At 44.2% G+C, this 15,339-nt stretch overlaps 1 protein-coding gene across 2 annotated transcripts in view; it reads right to left on the bottom strand.

The window, feature by feature from the left end:
• Positions 1 to 13,976, bottom strand: part of CHRM2 (cholinergic receptor muscarinic 2) — a 108,129-nt gene extending 94,153 nt beyond the window's left edge. The window contains exons 1-2 of one of the 2 annotated variants that reach the window (XM_066262371.1): positions 13,745 to 13,976; positions 13,321 to 13,483 (exon numbers count right to left, since the gene is read on the bottom strand). The gene's annotated coding sequence lies outside the window, so the exon portion shown is untranslated. Of the gene's footprint in view, positions 1 to 13,320; positions 13,484 to 13,619; positions 13,638 to 13,744 lie in introns of those variants that run through there. The other variant, XM_066262372.1, reaches the window with a different exon arrangement.
• Positions 13,977 to 15,339: the final 1,363 nt, after the last annotated feature.

Here is a 15,339-nt window from a genome sequence, read left to right as displayed (position 1 = left end):
TACACCTGGGTCTCAAGAGATTGAGATAGTTTCTAAGATGTGTAATAAAAAAGATGAAAAATACATAAATTGAGGGCACCAGAGGAATGCAAAACAAGAGCAGGAACATATTACAATTAGCAGATAGAAATTTCTAGTATGTTCTACCTGCATATCACTATGGGTTTTTTTGTTTTTGTTTTAACAACCTTTTAATAATGCAAAAAACATTCTTGGCTAAAGACCACGTAGAAACAGGTCGAAGGCTGTATGTCCTTGGCCCCGATCCCTGCTCTAAAACAATGCAATGATGAGCTTTGAGAACACGAAAGTCACACACAAATATGAGGTCATTTTTTTGTTCAGACCCATGCTATTCTATTTATGGTGCCTCTCCATGTGTACTTTACACATTTTGATACTTTTTTTTACTCTGCCGTGATAGTCATTCCTTGATAAGGTATAGTACAGTTATTCTCTTCGTATCTCATGCACACCTATAGTTAGAATGGTTTTGTATATGTTTGTATCAACAAAATAACATGCATATAGTAAGTATTCAATTATGATGTTTGTTGATGAAGCCATCTGGTCTATGGCATACTTGCTACAGGACCCCAAGCTGATGAAGGCATCTCCATTCACCCAGCAAAACCCCGCCTCTCTCTTTAAATGTTCTGTGAAACCAAGCTTCAGCTGGGTGAGTCCCCCTTCTCCTCTGTGATTGCAGGAGTCCTAACACCTCTATCACCACCGCTGGACATCGTGTGTCATTGTTTACCCCTCTCCTTATCTCTCAGGACACACTGTAAGGACTGGCATTATGATTAATGAACATCATCACCCTGTATCCGAGGTGTCCAGCAGAGACCCGGCTGCACCTAATTTTTCAGCAATAACTGTTGAAGGATAAATGAATAAACAAATACTTCCGGTGTAACAGTGTCTGTCCCTTGTAAAACACTTACGTGTGCTGTCGATCTAAAAACTGACCACATGCTGCAGGGAAACAGAATGAAGTGAGGATGATCCTGATGTGAGGGATGGATTCTTTTTTTCTCAGTTTTAAATATGAATATTGTCCCCTTCATATGCATGTAGATGGTCCCTCTGGAATTTCAGCTCTTTTTTGATGGGGGTGATATTGAAGGGTGTTCCCCAGTCCTGCTCAGTGTGCAAGCAAGCTCTGTCTCATCTCCCCAGGGAATCTATAGGGGTTCCATAGACAAAAACTGTGGGAAACACTGGGATCTGATTTCCTTGTCCCTTTTCTCCATCATGAATGTGATACAATCTGCCAATGAAGGATTGTCATTCTTGCCCAAATCTTTTTATTTGAACCTCTATGAAGATGAGTGAGTCATTGTCTAAACAGGTGGAGGTAACTTAGCCTTCAGTCTCCTTAGATACAGTTTCTATCTAACAACCAAGTCCCGTTTGTCTTGTGATGAATTGCTTACGGGTACCAACTCATGGTGCCAGGTCATTGGTCAGCTTGGGGAGCTCACATCAGAGAAACACAAAACATACAAAGAACAAAACAAACAAACAAACAAAACAACTTCCTGCCTACTCTGGTTGACACATTCCCATTTTAATTTTAGGTTTTCATTGAGTGTAAAATTGCCCTCTAGTGAGGCAAGATAAGCAGCTTTATTTCCTGGCAAAACATCCTTTGATGTTTGTCACTAAAAAGTCCCTAAAGAGAATACAGTATTTACAAACAAGGCATCTGGCAAGTTCCCCTATATTTCTTTGTCCTCCCACAGTTCCCAACACCTCTTAAAATAGCTTTGCAAATGCCTTTCCAACATTCCCCAGGAGCACATCAAGTTCCTGTGTGAGTGACAGTGGTCTAAAAGAGCATTCTGTCACCCCCCTGTGACTTTCTCTGGACCATGAAATGCCCAGTGTCCCAGACGACACCAATTCCTCAGCTCACTACCAATTGCTTCTCCTTTTCACTTTCTTATGATATAACACAAAGCAAAAAGACAACTAAAAGAAAAATGAACATTTCATTTGGAAGATCTTGGTGGCCAAGCTGATTACACTTATGGTGACCGGGACTTCAAGATGAAGTCATTTGCTCTTTGGGAGAAAAAAAAAAACAAACAGTTACAGGACTGGGAGAGGTGACATCAAATTACAGCTTCCCGGCTTGTCCCTTTTCCTTAATCTAAAGAGGCTGCATGGACAATTTTTGCCCATTTGGCAGGAGATGGTACAACAGAATTTCTAAATGACCTCATGAAATGATGAAGGAGAAGAAAGGGGACTTTAATTTTATTTTTTAAAAGACCACCCATCATACTTCCCTCAGCTTTTTAAAAATTGTCATACATCTTCAGAGAAAAATACATTGTGTGATTTGTTCAAATCTCAGCCTTTCCAACAAAATCTCACCACTAAACCACAGGACCCCTCAGTAAAACATCAGGAACACGAAAGAGGGGAGAAGGAGACAGAAACAGATGTCCCACCCCAATGAGAAATAATAACATATCCTTTGTTTTGTTTTGCTTAGCTCAGATCTTTCTGAGAAGGTATTAAGCTTCAGGATTAAAAATAATTGTATGGAACACAAAATTGACAATAGGTTGTACATCAGAATATTTAACCACAAATCCTGGCTCTATCACCTCAAGTTACTGTCACTTACAGGACAACTCACTACTATTTCTTGGTCATAGTCTTTGCTGCCAAATTTAAGTGTCAAATGACATGATGTTGAACACTTCACTAAATTCTTGAATCTATGACATTGAAGGAACTAAAGGTAAATTGATAATGGCACAATTGTCTCCAAAGAAATGTTCTTTATTTTTAAATTTTTCAATTACACTTTACATTCAATAGTATTCTGTATTTTGTTTCAGATGTATAGCAAAGTGGTTTAAAGGAAAAAGAGAGATAGAACTCAAATATTCAGAACATAACGAATTATGTGGCTATGATGGAAAAGTTTCAGATTTTAAGAAAACAGACATGTAGGGTTAGAAAAAATTAAATACTGGACAAGAATAAAATAATAGAGTATATATGATGAAATGAAAAAAATTTCTTTAATAAATAGCTAGAATTTACTGTCAAAAAGTAAGGGAAAACATTTACCAATGTAATGAAAATACCAAAAACAAAAAAACCACATCAAAAACTAATGCAATGAGCCCTGGTTGGTTTGCTCAGTGGTAGAGCATCAGCCCAGCATGTGGAAGTCCCGGGTTCAATTCCCGGTCAGGGAACACAGGAGAAGCGCCCATCTGCTTCTCTACCCTTCCCCCTTTCCTTCCTTTCTGTCTCTCTCTTCCCCTCCCACAGCCAGGGCTCCAAAGTCAGCCTGAGTGCTGAAGATGGCTCCATGACCTCCACCTCAGGCACTAGAATGGTTCCAGTTGTAATAGAGCAACAGCCCAGATGGGTAGAGCATCGCCCCCTAGTGGGCATGCCGGGTGGATCCTGATCGGGCACATGTGGCAATCTGTCTCTCTGCATCCCTGCTTCTCACTTCAAAAAACTACCAAAAGACCCCCCCAAAACAAAAACAAAAACAGAAACAAAGACAAAAACAAAACAAAAAACTAACACAAAGAAATATTATTCAGCACTAAAAAGAAATGAGCTCCCAAGCTATGAAAAGACATGGAGGAAAGCTAAATGCATATTACTAAGTGGAAGAAGCCAATTTGAAAAGGCTACATACTGTATGATTCCAACTATCTGACGTTCTGGAAAAGGCTAAATTGTTAAGAGAGAAAAATGGTGAGTTGTTGCCAAAGGTTAGGGGGAAGGGTGGGAGGAATAAATAGGGTAACACAGGAGATTTTTTTAGAGCAATAGAACTACTCTTTGTGATGCTATAATGGTGGACACATGTCTACACATTTATCCAAACCCATAGGGCATACAACACAAAGAGGGAACACTAACGTAAACTATGAACTAGAGGTGCCCATGATGTGTACGTGTAGGTTCATTCATTGCAACACAGGTAGCGCTCTGGTGCAGGAAGTTGATAGTGTGGGGAGGCTGTTTGTGTATGGAGGGAAGGGGTACCTGGGAACTTTCTGTGCCATTTTCTGTGAACCTAAAACTACTCCAAAAAATAGTCTATTAAAAAAAAAAAACTAATGCAGCAAAGAACTTATCATTTAATAATTAAACATAGTTATAGAGAGAAAAAATTTGAGTTTTAGATAACTAAGCTATTGCTATATCTTTATTTTCAATTATATTGGAAAAGAAAAATAAGAGCACAGGGGTAGTTTGGATGAAAATAAATACTTTATTATTTGCTGCCAGTGGAACAAACAAGACACACAGCAAACAAGGAGCATGGCCTTTAGAAAATCTGACCAATGTATGGTGTAGCGATTTCAGTGATCTGACATTTCTGTCTTAGGGAAATCAGCTCACGGGGTTAGTCACCATCAATTACTTCTGAAAATGTATCTCACACCAAGAGTTGCTGAAATACAGGAATTAGAGCGTTATCTATTAAAGGAGAAGAGAGCTGAGGCTGCCAATTATAGCCAAATCTCTAGATTCCATGTCTATAAAATAATGGGACTAAACCAGAAGGACAATATAACAAACCTTAGACATAAAAAGAGCTGCAGAGGCAGGAGCAATTAAGGAGCTGAGGATTGAGAAACAGAAGAGGAATGGACCATGGGAACTCTCATTGAGATAAAGAAGCTAAAATAAGCCCGTGAACATCAAAGAGGAGACATTTGACAACCTCTCTTCCATGAAGACGACCCCGGGGATTCTATCTGAACATTTCAATGATAGAATGATGGCATTTTATTTTGTCTGACTAGGGAAACTTGCTGGGAAAATAATCTGACCTCTTTTCTCTACCCCTGCTTGACAATAAAAATAATTTGAATTTTTGGTCAATTCTTATGGAGAGAGAAGCCAAAGAATCTTGTTACAAGTGGGGGGAGATTTAAAGAGGAATGCTGAGGACGTGAACTGCCTGAAGGACGTGTTATGTAACTAACAAACTGCGAGGGTGAGGTGTCATTACCACTTTAATTAATTAGGGCCCCATTGTGGCTCCCTTGTGAAAGATCGTCCTTGATTAAAAGTGTCAGCATATAAAACTATTGACTGATATTGAAATGTAAAAGGATGAAATTTCAATTAAATGTAAAAAAAAATTAGCTGGTATAAGCACTTATCAATAGACACTAATGATTCTTGGGTGACATGGGACACAAACAAATAGAAATGACAGTGGACATTTAAACAGGAGTGAAATTGACCTCCTGGTGGTTCATCCCTCAGAATAATTAGCTCCTTTGGCCTTTTGTTTTCTGTCTGCAATGCAGGAGTTAGTGTTAAGTAATGGCAACTGTTTTTGCAGAGAAAGGAAATAGAATGATATAAAATAGAGGCGATCAGATAATATATTTACTAACGCATAGTATTTTTATAGTCAGCAGAAATGTTCCAACATAGATATGTTTTAGAAATATTCACAAAACCTTATTCTATGCTTCAGAATTTCCGTAGCTGGAAGCTGTACTGAGACTCCTGCCCGCTGGGCCTAGAAAGAGCTCCCAGGGACTCCGAAGGAGCAAGCATCTTCCAATGCAAAGGCTGTAATTAGACTAAGCCAGGTGAGCAGTCAAGACAGACTCTCAGTCTTACCTGAAACTGAATCCGCTAACATAAACTGTTTCATGGTTCTGTTTTCTGAGCACTGACTCAAAGTGTGACATGCTTCTCTTTTTCTCTCTTTCCTCTCTCTTTTTTCTTGGCTTTCTTGGAATTCAATATCTAATAATACAATGGGCTATTCTTGTACAGAAACTGCTTATGGAAGAATAAAACAAAACTAACAAAACCCAACACATTTTAAAACATAACTTTGCGGTTAGACTTCAGACTGATGGCCAAAGCAACATAACACACTCTTGGTCTCGGAATAAGCGGTTTAGTGTCACCGAGCACCGATTTCTATACTTATGAGAAAAGATAACAAATATCTACCATATAGTGTTGACTTGGGGTAGAGAAATAATATATATAAAGAAACGACACGGGTCCTAAACTTAGGTAGACCCTCAAAAAAGGGCTGTGGCTGCTTTGTTGTTTTTCTTGTCATCATTGTCACAGAAGAGCATGTCATCCAAAATTCTGAAGTTTTCTCTAATGTGAACATACGCAGTCATGGAAAATATCCAGTCATGCTCACTTTAAAATAAAAGCAAAATCGTGACTCCTTGTTTACCTTTGAGTGACACCCCTTATCCAGAGACAAGAGAAATTAAACCTACATCACCCACCACTCCCTGGCCTTCAATACTCCCAGAACACAAATCAAAGGGTGCAAAAAGATCTGTAATATTAGGTTTACTTGTGAAGACATAGATGCCCACTCCACTGATAAAATCTGATAGAAAAGCAATTTTGAGGATGAAACAAGAAAGCAGCAGGCAGGGAACACTCTAGCTTTGGGGCAGTTCTTGATCATATGCCTAAAATGAAACCAAATGCCCTGAAACCCTCCAAAGAACATAATTGAGTAGAATTTACCTATTGTTTTCTATTCTCGAGCTGGTTCTATGGTAGAAGCCTCTTCTCTCTGGAGCAGTGCCAAGGAAGGCACAAAGTATTAGAAAATCATCATCGCGATCAGCAATATGAAATGGTGTGTGAAATACATGTTCTTCCTTCCACCCATCAAATTACTTCATGCTTGGTTTTTATGCAGAGTGGGGAAAATTAGCCTTCAGGTAATTTTTAAGCTCCCCATCTCACTCCTCCTGAAGAGCCCCTTAGTAGTTAATTAAATAATCAAGAAATAATGGGCTCATCTTCACATATTACTCCATCTTGTTTATTGGCTTGGCAGAGCTGGGGAGGTAAGCAAAAGCTTCTTTGCTTTATTAAAGGGGAAGAATTATCTTCATGACCAAGGGCGGGCAATAACGTCAGGAAACATTGTTATCACTTTCCTATTCCTGGAGGAGATATTGTGTTGTATCAGTGACTGGGGATCATCATAGTGCATAAATATTTTGCAACAGTAGCAGCAAAATGTATCCCTGTCCACATTTCAGACAATTCCTAATTCCTTCATTCTCATGCACCCCCTCCACCAGGGCTGGGAGAGAGGAAGAGGAATCAGGCCACGTGCTTGGTCCAGCTAGATGACTAATGAAAATCTAGACAGGACACTAGATAGGAAAGAATACAGAAGAACTTTGGAATTGTGTACACAGCTTCCCAGAAATATCTCAGGGTCATGACTAGTATAAGCATGGTGTTTATCAGTGGGTATTAGTATCATACTAATAATAAATCAGATGAAGAGGGCAGTGAGGAAGAACAGGAAGATAAAGAGAAAATAAAATGTATTGGATAATATTTATTTTGTAAGTGCTCTGCACCAGTCATTACCCTAAGCCGTTTATATGTATTGTTATTATTGTGCAGTAAGGGAAATGAAGAAATGGTTGATGGAGATCCAGCATGGCAAAAAGGCTTTGATCAGTTATGGAAGATCCGACACAGGCCTGATGTTAGAGTTTATTTTAGTTGAGAAACAGTGAAGAACTTTTAATAAGAGAATGCACATTCAGCTTTGCATTTCTGAAAGGTCATTCTGGCAGGGGGAGGCAGAGACTGCACTAGGTAGAGACGGGAGGTGGGGGACCAGTCTCAAACCAAAGGCTCTGGTGCTTGTTCATGTGAGCAATGCTACAGGTCTGAAAAAAATGTGTGTGTGGGGGGGGATGAATTCTAGACAGGCCTCAGAGGCAGGTCTGACTTGATAATATCATTAGATGTTGAGAGCAGAATTTGTAGTGAGGAAGAAAGAAGACATATTTAAAGTATATCAACTTCACTTCCAATTTGTCATGTAATTTGTGATTGATAATAATGAGCTGATTGATATTACTGCTCACACCATAATATAAACATCTAAATTTCTCCCATAAGAAAACAACAACATATGTAATATAACGTAAAATTATATTTTACATAAAATATAGGAGATAGAACATTTCCATTCTAAAGACAAAAAACCTTCACTTGAAGTTTTAAAGATTTGAACATATAGAAACTTCCATTAGAGTCTTCTTCCAGAAATATCTCAATAGAATCTCTTTGTCTGCTATAGAAATATTTTCACAAAAATGTTAAATAACTAAGGGTATAAATACCCCCACTTTCTCATAATTTCTAGAATTCTACACCACAAACAACACTTAATATGCTCAGGAAATGAATGTCTTCTACGAGGCTCTTTTCTTAAAAATATACTAATTAAAAGTCTTCTTGCATTTATCCATTTCACATTATAACAAATTCAGAGCTTCAAAAATGATGTTCTTGCCCTATTCAAAGTAATGTGCTTCCTGTTGCTGAACACCAGAGGGCATCATTCAGTGGAAGCCTGGATTTGGGAGAGAGGGAGACAGAGAAGGAATTCCATTGCTAATGAAAGAAACTGATTCTTTAGTGGGTACCCTTATACACCATGAAACATTACCATGGTAACAGCACCAGTTAAGATGATCATATATTTAGGTCACAGTATAAAAGAAGGATCTTGAACATGTGGAGGAGAGAAAAGGGAAATGAAATGAAATAATACAAGAATATAGAAACTGTGGAAGGAGGCGAACCAGCCAGAACTTACCTTACTCTTCGCTAATAATAGTTTTCTAGAGTCACATTATGCCTTTCAAAGCAAAGGCAGATAATAAATTCTCACTAAAATTAAAAACTGCCCTTGAAATTCAGACCCTTAAGCACCAGTAATCTTAATAAAGGAAGAGGAACTCATTCAGAATGGCAAAATGAAGAGATGGCTGGACTGGCAATTGGCAGGTTTGCAGTTCCTGGTTAAGCATCACGTTGGAAAAGCCCCACCCGCCACCCCAATAACACGTATAATGAGTTAAACTAGAAGACATCAAAATTCTCTTTCATCCTTTTGCACCAAAGAAAATCTCAGTAGAGCTATAGGTACAAATAGCATCTGCCAAAACATCAGGCAGTTTTGGTGCCCTCATTTTCCTCCGCCAGAGACAATCGCTGATTAATCCAGACAAGCAAGTTGTGCCAACTAAGAATCTAGCTGGCTCTGAATGCTCCTTACTTAAGGCCTTGCGATCCAACCAGAGAGGCAGAATTGAATTACAAGGAGTGGGAGGACATTGTGGAACTCTGAACACCACTGTTTGGATTTCCCAAACATAAACAGGGCTACAACAACTCATAGAACCAATCAGCACAACAGCAGACGGACTAAAGTCCAAGTCCAACAGGCTTGTGTCTGAATCCCAGAGGCTGCCACTGACTAGCTGTGTTACTTGGGGTCACTATTTGGCCTTCTGAACTCTGGTTTTCTCATTTGTAAAATTGGGGAAGATGGCATCCACTTCATAGAATTGTTGCAGTGAAAAAATGAGGAAACTGATTCACCCATTCACACATTTGATGAATACTTCCTAGCCTCCTGGGATGAGCCAGGCCCTGTCTTAAGCAGTAGGAACAGTGTGCCCACAGAACAGATAATGTAATACATGGAAAGGTGCTTGGGACAGGGCCGCGGACTTGGGACACACTCCTTGAAAATGCATTTCTAAGGGGAAATGACCTGTTTCCTTTGCACCCCACAAAATACACACGACTAAAATTACCACCACCATCACCACCATGTGTCCCGGCTGAGCTTGTGGGTGTGCAGTCACCACCCTTGCTCTGATCCCCTTTAATCAAAGCGGTCCCAACACCTGCTCCATGAACCAAAGGTAGACAAAGAGGGCGGGCAGGTGACAGGGACTGAAAGCCACAAAAAGAACATTGACAATGTTTGCTATATAAGCATCCACTGAGGAAACTCACACACAGAATCCACATCACCAAATGCCTGATCACTTCAAACATAAGTTTAAATGAAGAAAGCGAGTCCTTCAGAGGAACCCGCTAACAAAATATTTCTCTCAAGCTCTTGATCCTACTGAGTAAAGGGAAGAAAGACTAAGAGAAGGGTTTCAGGGGTCAGGTGCAGACAACTACGATAGGTATTTCCCCCCGGGTGTACCCCAGACCAGGAATGAGGCCAGTGATGGAGGCCGATCCCAGCACTTGTGGCTGTTAATGGTACACTCGCAGGTTCCCACCCTTTTTCCTCTCTTTCTCCCATTTCCTCTCCATTTTCCTTTATTCTACTGCCCCTTTCCACCTATTGCACTTGCTTCAACTTTGTTGGCTGCTGAGGATCAGAGAGGCACATGCCTTCTAATCTGCTCACCTATCTTCGTCCCCTGAAGTGGGTGCAAACTGCTGGGTTTTTTCCCACCTCTGACACCTGCCCCTCTCCCTTCTGTGCCCTGGAACCTGGGGGCTGGCTGCCCTGGAACTGGACTTGGAAAATTCCCACTGAATGTACAGCCACCTGCCTGCAGTTTGGGGTTATCTGGGCAAAGAAAGGCAGGCATAGCTTCCCATTTGGAGCAACGTAGTTTTTTTAATGTGAAGACAGCACATTAAATGCCCAAAGTTGAGAGACTGTGGGGACCATTCGAAAGGGATTTTTACCTATTGTTTGACGACTAGTCCCTGCCACCTCTATCCCTGCAATCAGTTGAGAACTGCAAACACACTCTTTGGGTTCTCTTGAACTTGAACCACGATAAAGATGTTCAAATCCAACTCCAGACACCAGCAGTCACACTTACATAAACACACCTATATCTTTGTAAAGAAAACCAAACATCTGTCAGGAAGCCCACCCTGAATTTTGGTTCCTGGGACTCTCCTCCCTCCCACCTTCATTCTGATTTTAAAAGAGTAAGCAGACTTGGCTGGGATTTCTACACCTTTTTGGGCTCAAGTTTTATTTTCCAGTTTTCTCTGGCTTAACTGTTTAACCCAGTCAAGCATACAGAGTCAAAAGAATGTCCTTATCTCAGCCGGCACCGGAGCACGTTACTAATAATAGTGATGACAGTAAAAGTTCATCTGGCATTAACTTGTGCTTCTTGAGATCTTAGCTGCCAAGTCCTGCAAAACTGCAACACTGTCAGCACAAAATTCTTCCGTTCATTTGACAAAAGTCTCCAAAGTCCACTTTCCGAAATGCAGCCTAATAACAGCTCCCAGTGTGAAACTGCCTCTTGGCCAAAATAGCCAGTTTACTTACTTCTATGATTATCAGTGCCCTTGTGGTTATAGCCCCAAAGATATCTCTCTCTCTCTCTCTTTCTCTCTCTCTCTCTCTCTCTTACACACACACCTGTTTGTAGTGTTTAAAGTGAAACATCGTCCTTATTTGCTTAGCAATGAAAATGCACTAGGTATGTACACATCTCCTGCCACATGCTTTTCAATACAATCAATACAATGTATACATTCATACAGATGGCCAACAGAATAACAGCGCAGGGCCTCTGCAGGGTTGAGGATCAGGAGATGAAGAGCTACCTCACTTCCAGAGCCCTCTCCATTCTGGTAAAGCAGAACGGCTGGGAGAGAAGTGGGTGACATCCACCCCAGGAGCCAGCCATCTGGACATCCCTGAGTGGCTGGAGACGACAGGCTGCCCCCTGAGGGTGGGCTCTAGCCTAGGCCTGGTGGAACTGATAGCATCTCCCCACCTCCTCCAAAGCTTCCCCCATCCCACCCCCAATCCAAATTCTAGTTTTTCTCAAGCCTTCCTGTCGCCCCAGGGTTTCTCTGGAGTCTGGGTAGACTTGGTTCTCTTCAGCCCGGGCCTCTGTGGTGCCCAGACCATAGCCATAACCCTGACTGTGGCCCTGCCGCAGCCTCGACGCTGTCCAGCCAGGGCTGCGTGGCGGAGCGCAGGGACATGTGCCTGTCTTGCTGGCTGCGTGTCCTGGGGGACACACGGCTGGCTGCCAGGTACCCACTGCCACCCAGCGCTGAGAAAAAGAGCAAGGAAAGCAACACAAACCGAATAAAGAGAACATGTACATGCACTGGAAAGTCAACGTGGGGGACTCGGAGCTTGAGGACTTGCAGGCTTGTGCTTTGGCGGGGCTGGTCACGCCTGAGCAGGCAGACCTGTAACACTTGGTGGCCTCAGTCACAGACCCGCCGGGGGCCCTGCACTGACATAAGGACACCCGAGGGCGGCTCAGGTGAGCGTCTGCGGGCAGCTCTGCTTGTCCTAGGCGCCTGTCTCCGTGCCCTGCTCTCCTCCCGGGTCTCCGCACCCAGGTGGTGTTCGCATACAGACAGCGGCCCTGGGCTCGTACTCCCGACAGCGATTTGGTGGCTCAAGGTAGCCTCGAGGACAGCAATGTCAGAAGGGCAGAGAAAGAGCTGGGGACACTGGAGGGGGGACGGAGGCAGGGCTGTGTGCGGCTCTCCGTGTCAGTAATTCCAGGGCGGGTGGAGGGGTGTCTTCACCTCTGAGAGCTCCCGGGGCGAGCCTCCTCCCATCCCACTGGGGGCGCCCCAGGGGCCCCGGCAGGGTTCACAGCGGGAATTTCTGCGGGGTCCACCGGCACGGGGTCCACCGGTGTGCGGGCTCAGACGCACCTCACGGCTTCCACGAGCTCTAAGTTATTTGCGATTGTCCAGGTCCGCAGGTGCGGACTGCCAGAGACGCTGGGAGTGCAGGGACCCCTGCCTACGACCTGAGCCCCACCTGGGTGGCCCAAGGCCCACCCAGAGGGGTCGTTGGCGAAGTCCAGGTCTGGTCTGGGACCTCGCGGGCTCCCGGCTGAGACCTGGTCCCCAAGCCTAGGCGGGGAGCTGATCTCGTGTGCGGAGCTGAAACGGGATGGGGTTGCAGAAGGCTTCCCCTCCTCTGTCCTGGGACCACGAACTCATTCCGCTACACCCTGCCCCTTGGTCCTGGAGCTGGGGTGCAGTGTGGAGCCGGGGTGACCCAGGCCTCCGCCAACAATGTCTGGAAGACGTGGCCAGACTCCAGGCAGGAAGGAGCGTAGGGGCAGGAGAGGGCGAAGCTCTCCTTGCCTTCTCCGTGACGGCGTCGCAGGAGGGGAGGTGGTCGAGTGACAACGGAAGGTGGTGGGCTGGAAGAGGGAGCGATACCAGGCGGGCGCAGCTCCGGGCTGCCCTCCGCCTTGCGCGGGATTCAGGGACCCGCGGAATCACACCCCTGCCCCGCACGGTGCCTCGTTTCCTCCTGCCTGCCAGACCCGCCATCGCTGCCGTCAGCCCTCCACGCCCCGGCAGCCAAAGTTTCCGTCTGCGAATCTGCGCTTGCAGAGGACCATCGTCTTGTTTCCCGACCCCTCGGCTCCCGGAGGGACCCCGCTGCGCCCGCTGTGCCAGGGCCCCCGGCGCGGGCAAGCCGAGAGCAGGGCAGTTCGGAGCTCTTACCTGCTGCTGGGTTGGCTCCAGCTGCCGCCACGGGCTGTGGTTTCCCCGGTGCAGGCTGGCAGGAGCGACGAGCCCTTCGCGGGTTCGGGGCTGACCCGCCAGGGCGCGAGCTGCGCAGGGCTCAGAGTCCTAAACCAGCCGCAGGCTCGCTCGCTCCCTTGATCTTGCGAAAGAAAAAGGAAAGATTAGTTGGTGCCGCGACACCCAAAGGGGTGGGGCGGGGGAGGCGGGGAGAGAGCCGACCCAAGGGCTCCGGCGAGAGCGGTGGGGTGCCGGCGCGTGCGACCAGAGTCGCGCACCTTACACGGGTCCCCAGTCACTTGGCGAGTCAACAACCCCTTGGCGGTTCAGACTGAAGTGAAACTGACGCGCCCTCACTGTCCACACCAAACCACCCAAGGGGAAGCCAAAGGGACTTTCAAACCTGGCTTTCCCGGAACAGATGAATCTGGAGAACAAGATAGAACTGAGCCCGGGATCGACTGGCGAGCTGGGCGGGATTCATCTCTTCGCCAGAGTGCTTGGGAAAGTAGTGATTAGAGTAGCGGCAACACCTACTTCGGTGCCTGTGGCTGTTTCCTAGTGGGATCTGCGGTTGCAAGACTCTGGCCAAGCCGCAGGCTGGATTGTGTGTGCGTGTGCGTCTGTGTGTGTGTGCGTGTGCGCGCGCGCGCTCGCTGGAACGGGTTTCTGCACCCTGAGCCTTTGGTATTAGCAAGAAAGTGGGTCTCCGTTCGTGCGTCTCTGTTCCATTAGCCGCAACGCGCGGACAATTTCTGGAGAGAACATTTACAATTTTCTTGCAATATGACAGGATTAATTGCTGTAGAAGGCGCTCCTCCAATGAAATTGTCTCTGCTCTCCAATTTGGCGGTTCTTCTGAGCAAATATGACAGCTTCTCCTCCGGGCTCCTTTCCGCTTCTCTCCACCTCCATCCCCAGAGCCCCGCTCCCCATCTGCAATTTCTCTATCAGAACCTTTACAGTTACCACCACCCAGTCCCATTCCTGCAAGTACAGGAAAGTAGCATGCCGTACTGGGAAGAATGCAATGTTGCTTTTTGATTGCCGAAGATGCTTGAGCACAGTTTTTCCAGGTGGGAAAACGTTACAATAAATCCAAGATGCTTTGTAAACACGTAATCGTGCTAAGCTGTTCATGGATTGTGTATTTTCTTGGGGCATTGAAAAATGTGTCAGAGGAAGAGGTAATTTTTTTTTTCCTGTGTTAAACATGGGTCAATGCCCATATTTTCAACTAATAGGCATTCGATTGCAAAGTATTTATGGTGCTTCATGGAATTTGGGATCTCTGTAAAACAATTATAATGCAAACTTTTCCTGTGCTCAGATCAGCCTCAGGTTTTTATTTCTCCCATTTTAATGAGCAATTCCCTCAAAGAGCACTCATTATCTTTAGGTGCTAACCCATTTGATAAAGGCACAATGAGAATGTTAAAGGAGAGGACAGGACTTGCTTTTATGAACAGGTATGCGTCTATGAAGATAACATCCATGTATGACATGTTAGACAGGCTGCATTTTCTCTCTCACACCTCTGGCAATGAAAGAAAAGAAGTTGCAACCTGAAATTGAATAACACAAAAGTAGATGCACCCCCTTTTCCGTCACAGACAACGAGCAGGTTAAAAATGCATTGGTTTAATATAGTTAATTAAATTCGGTTCAATTCTCGAGACCCAAGACTTTACTAAGTGTCAAAGAGCACAGAGAACAGCAAAGGTCACTGTCATTGTTCTTTATAATCTTACTGCCAAGGAAAGACTCTTGTATGAAACACTAGCTATATAGCAGTTGACAATCAAGATCATTTATTATCCAGCCTATAAATTCGTTAATTAATGGAAATCCCATAGTTCAAAGTTTCTGTCCTTTCTGTTAACTCGGAGCTAACACCAAGCAGGACTTGGCACAGACTTGATTTTTTAATTTTTTTTATTAAAGTCATTGTGAAATAATGCATTACAGGGCTGTGGCTCTACCTTCCTCCTCCACACC

Source organism: Saccopteryx bilineata, chromosome 2, assembly GCF_036850765.1.
Source record: "Saccopteryx bilineata isolate mSacBil1 chromosome 2, mSacBil1_pri_phased_curated, whole genome shotgun sequence".
Taxonomy (NCBI): domain Eukaryota; kingdom Metazoa; phylum Chordata; class Mammalia; order Chiroptera; family Emballonuridae; genus Saccopteryx; species Saccopteryx bilineata.
This window is presented reverse-complemented; position numbering and strand designations above follow the sequence as displayed.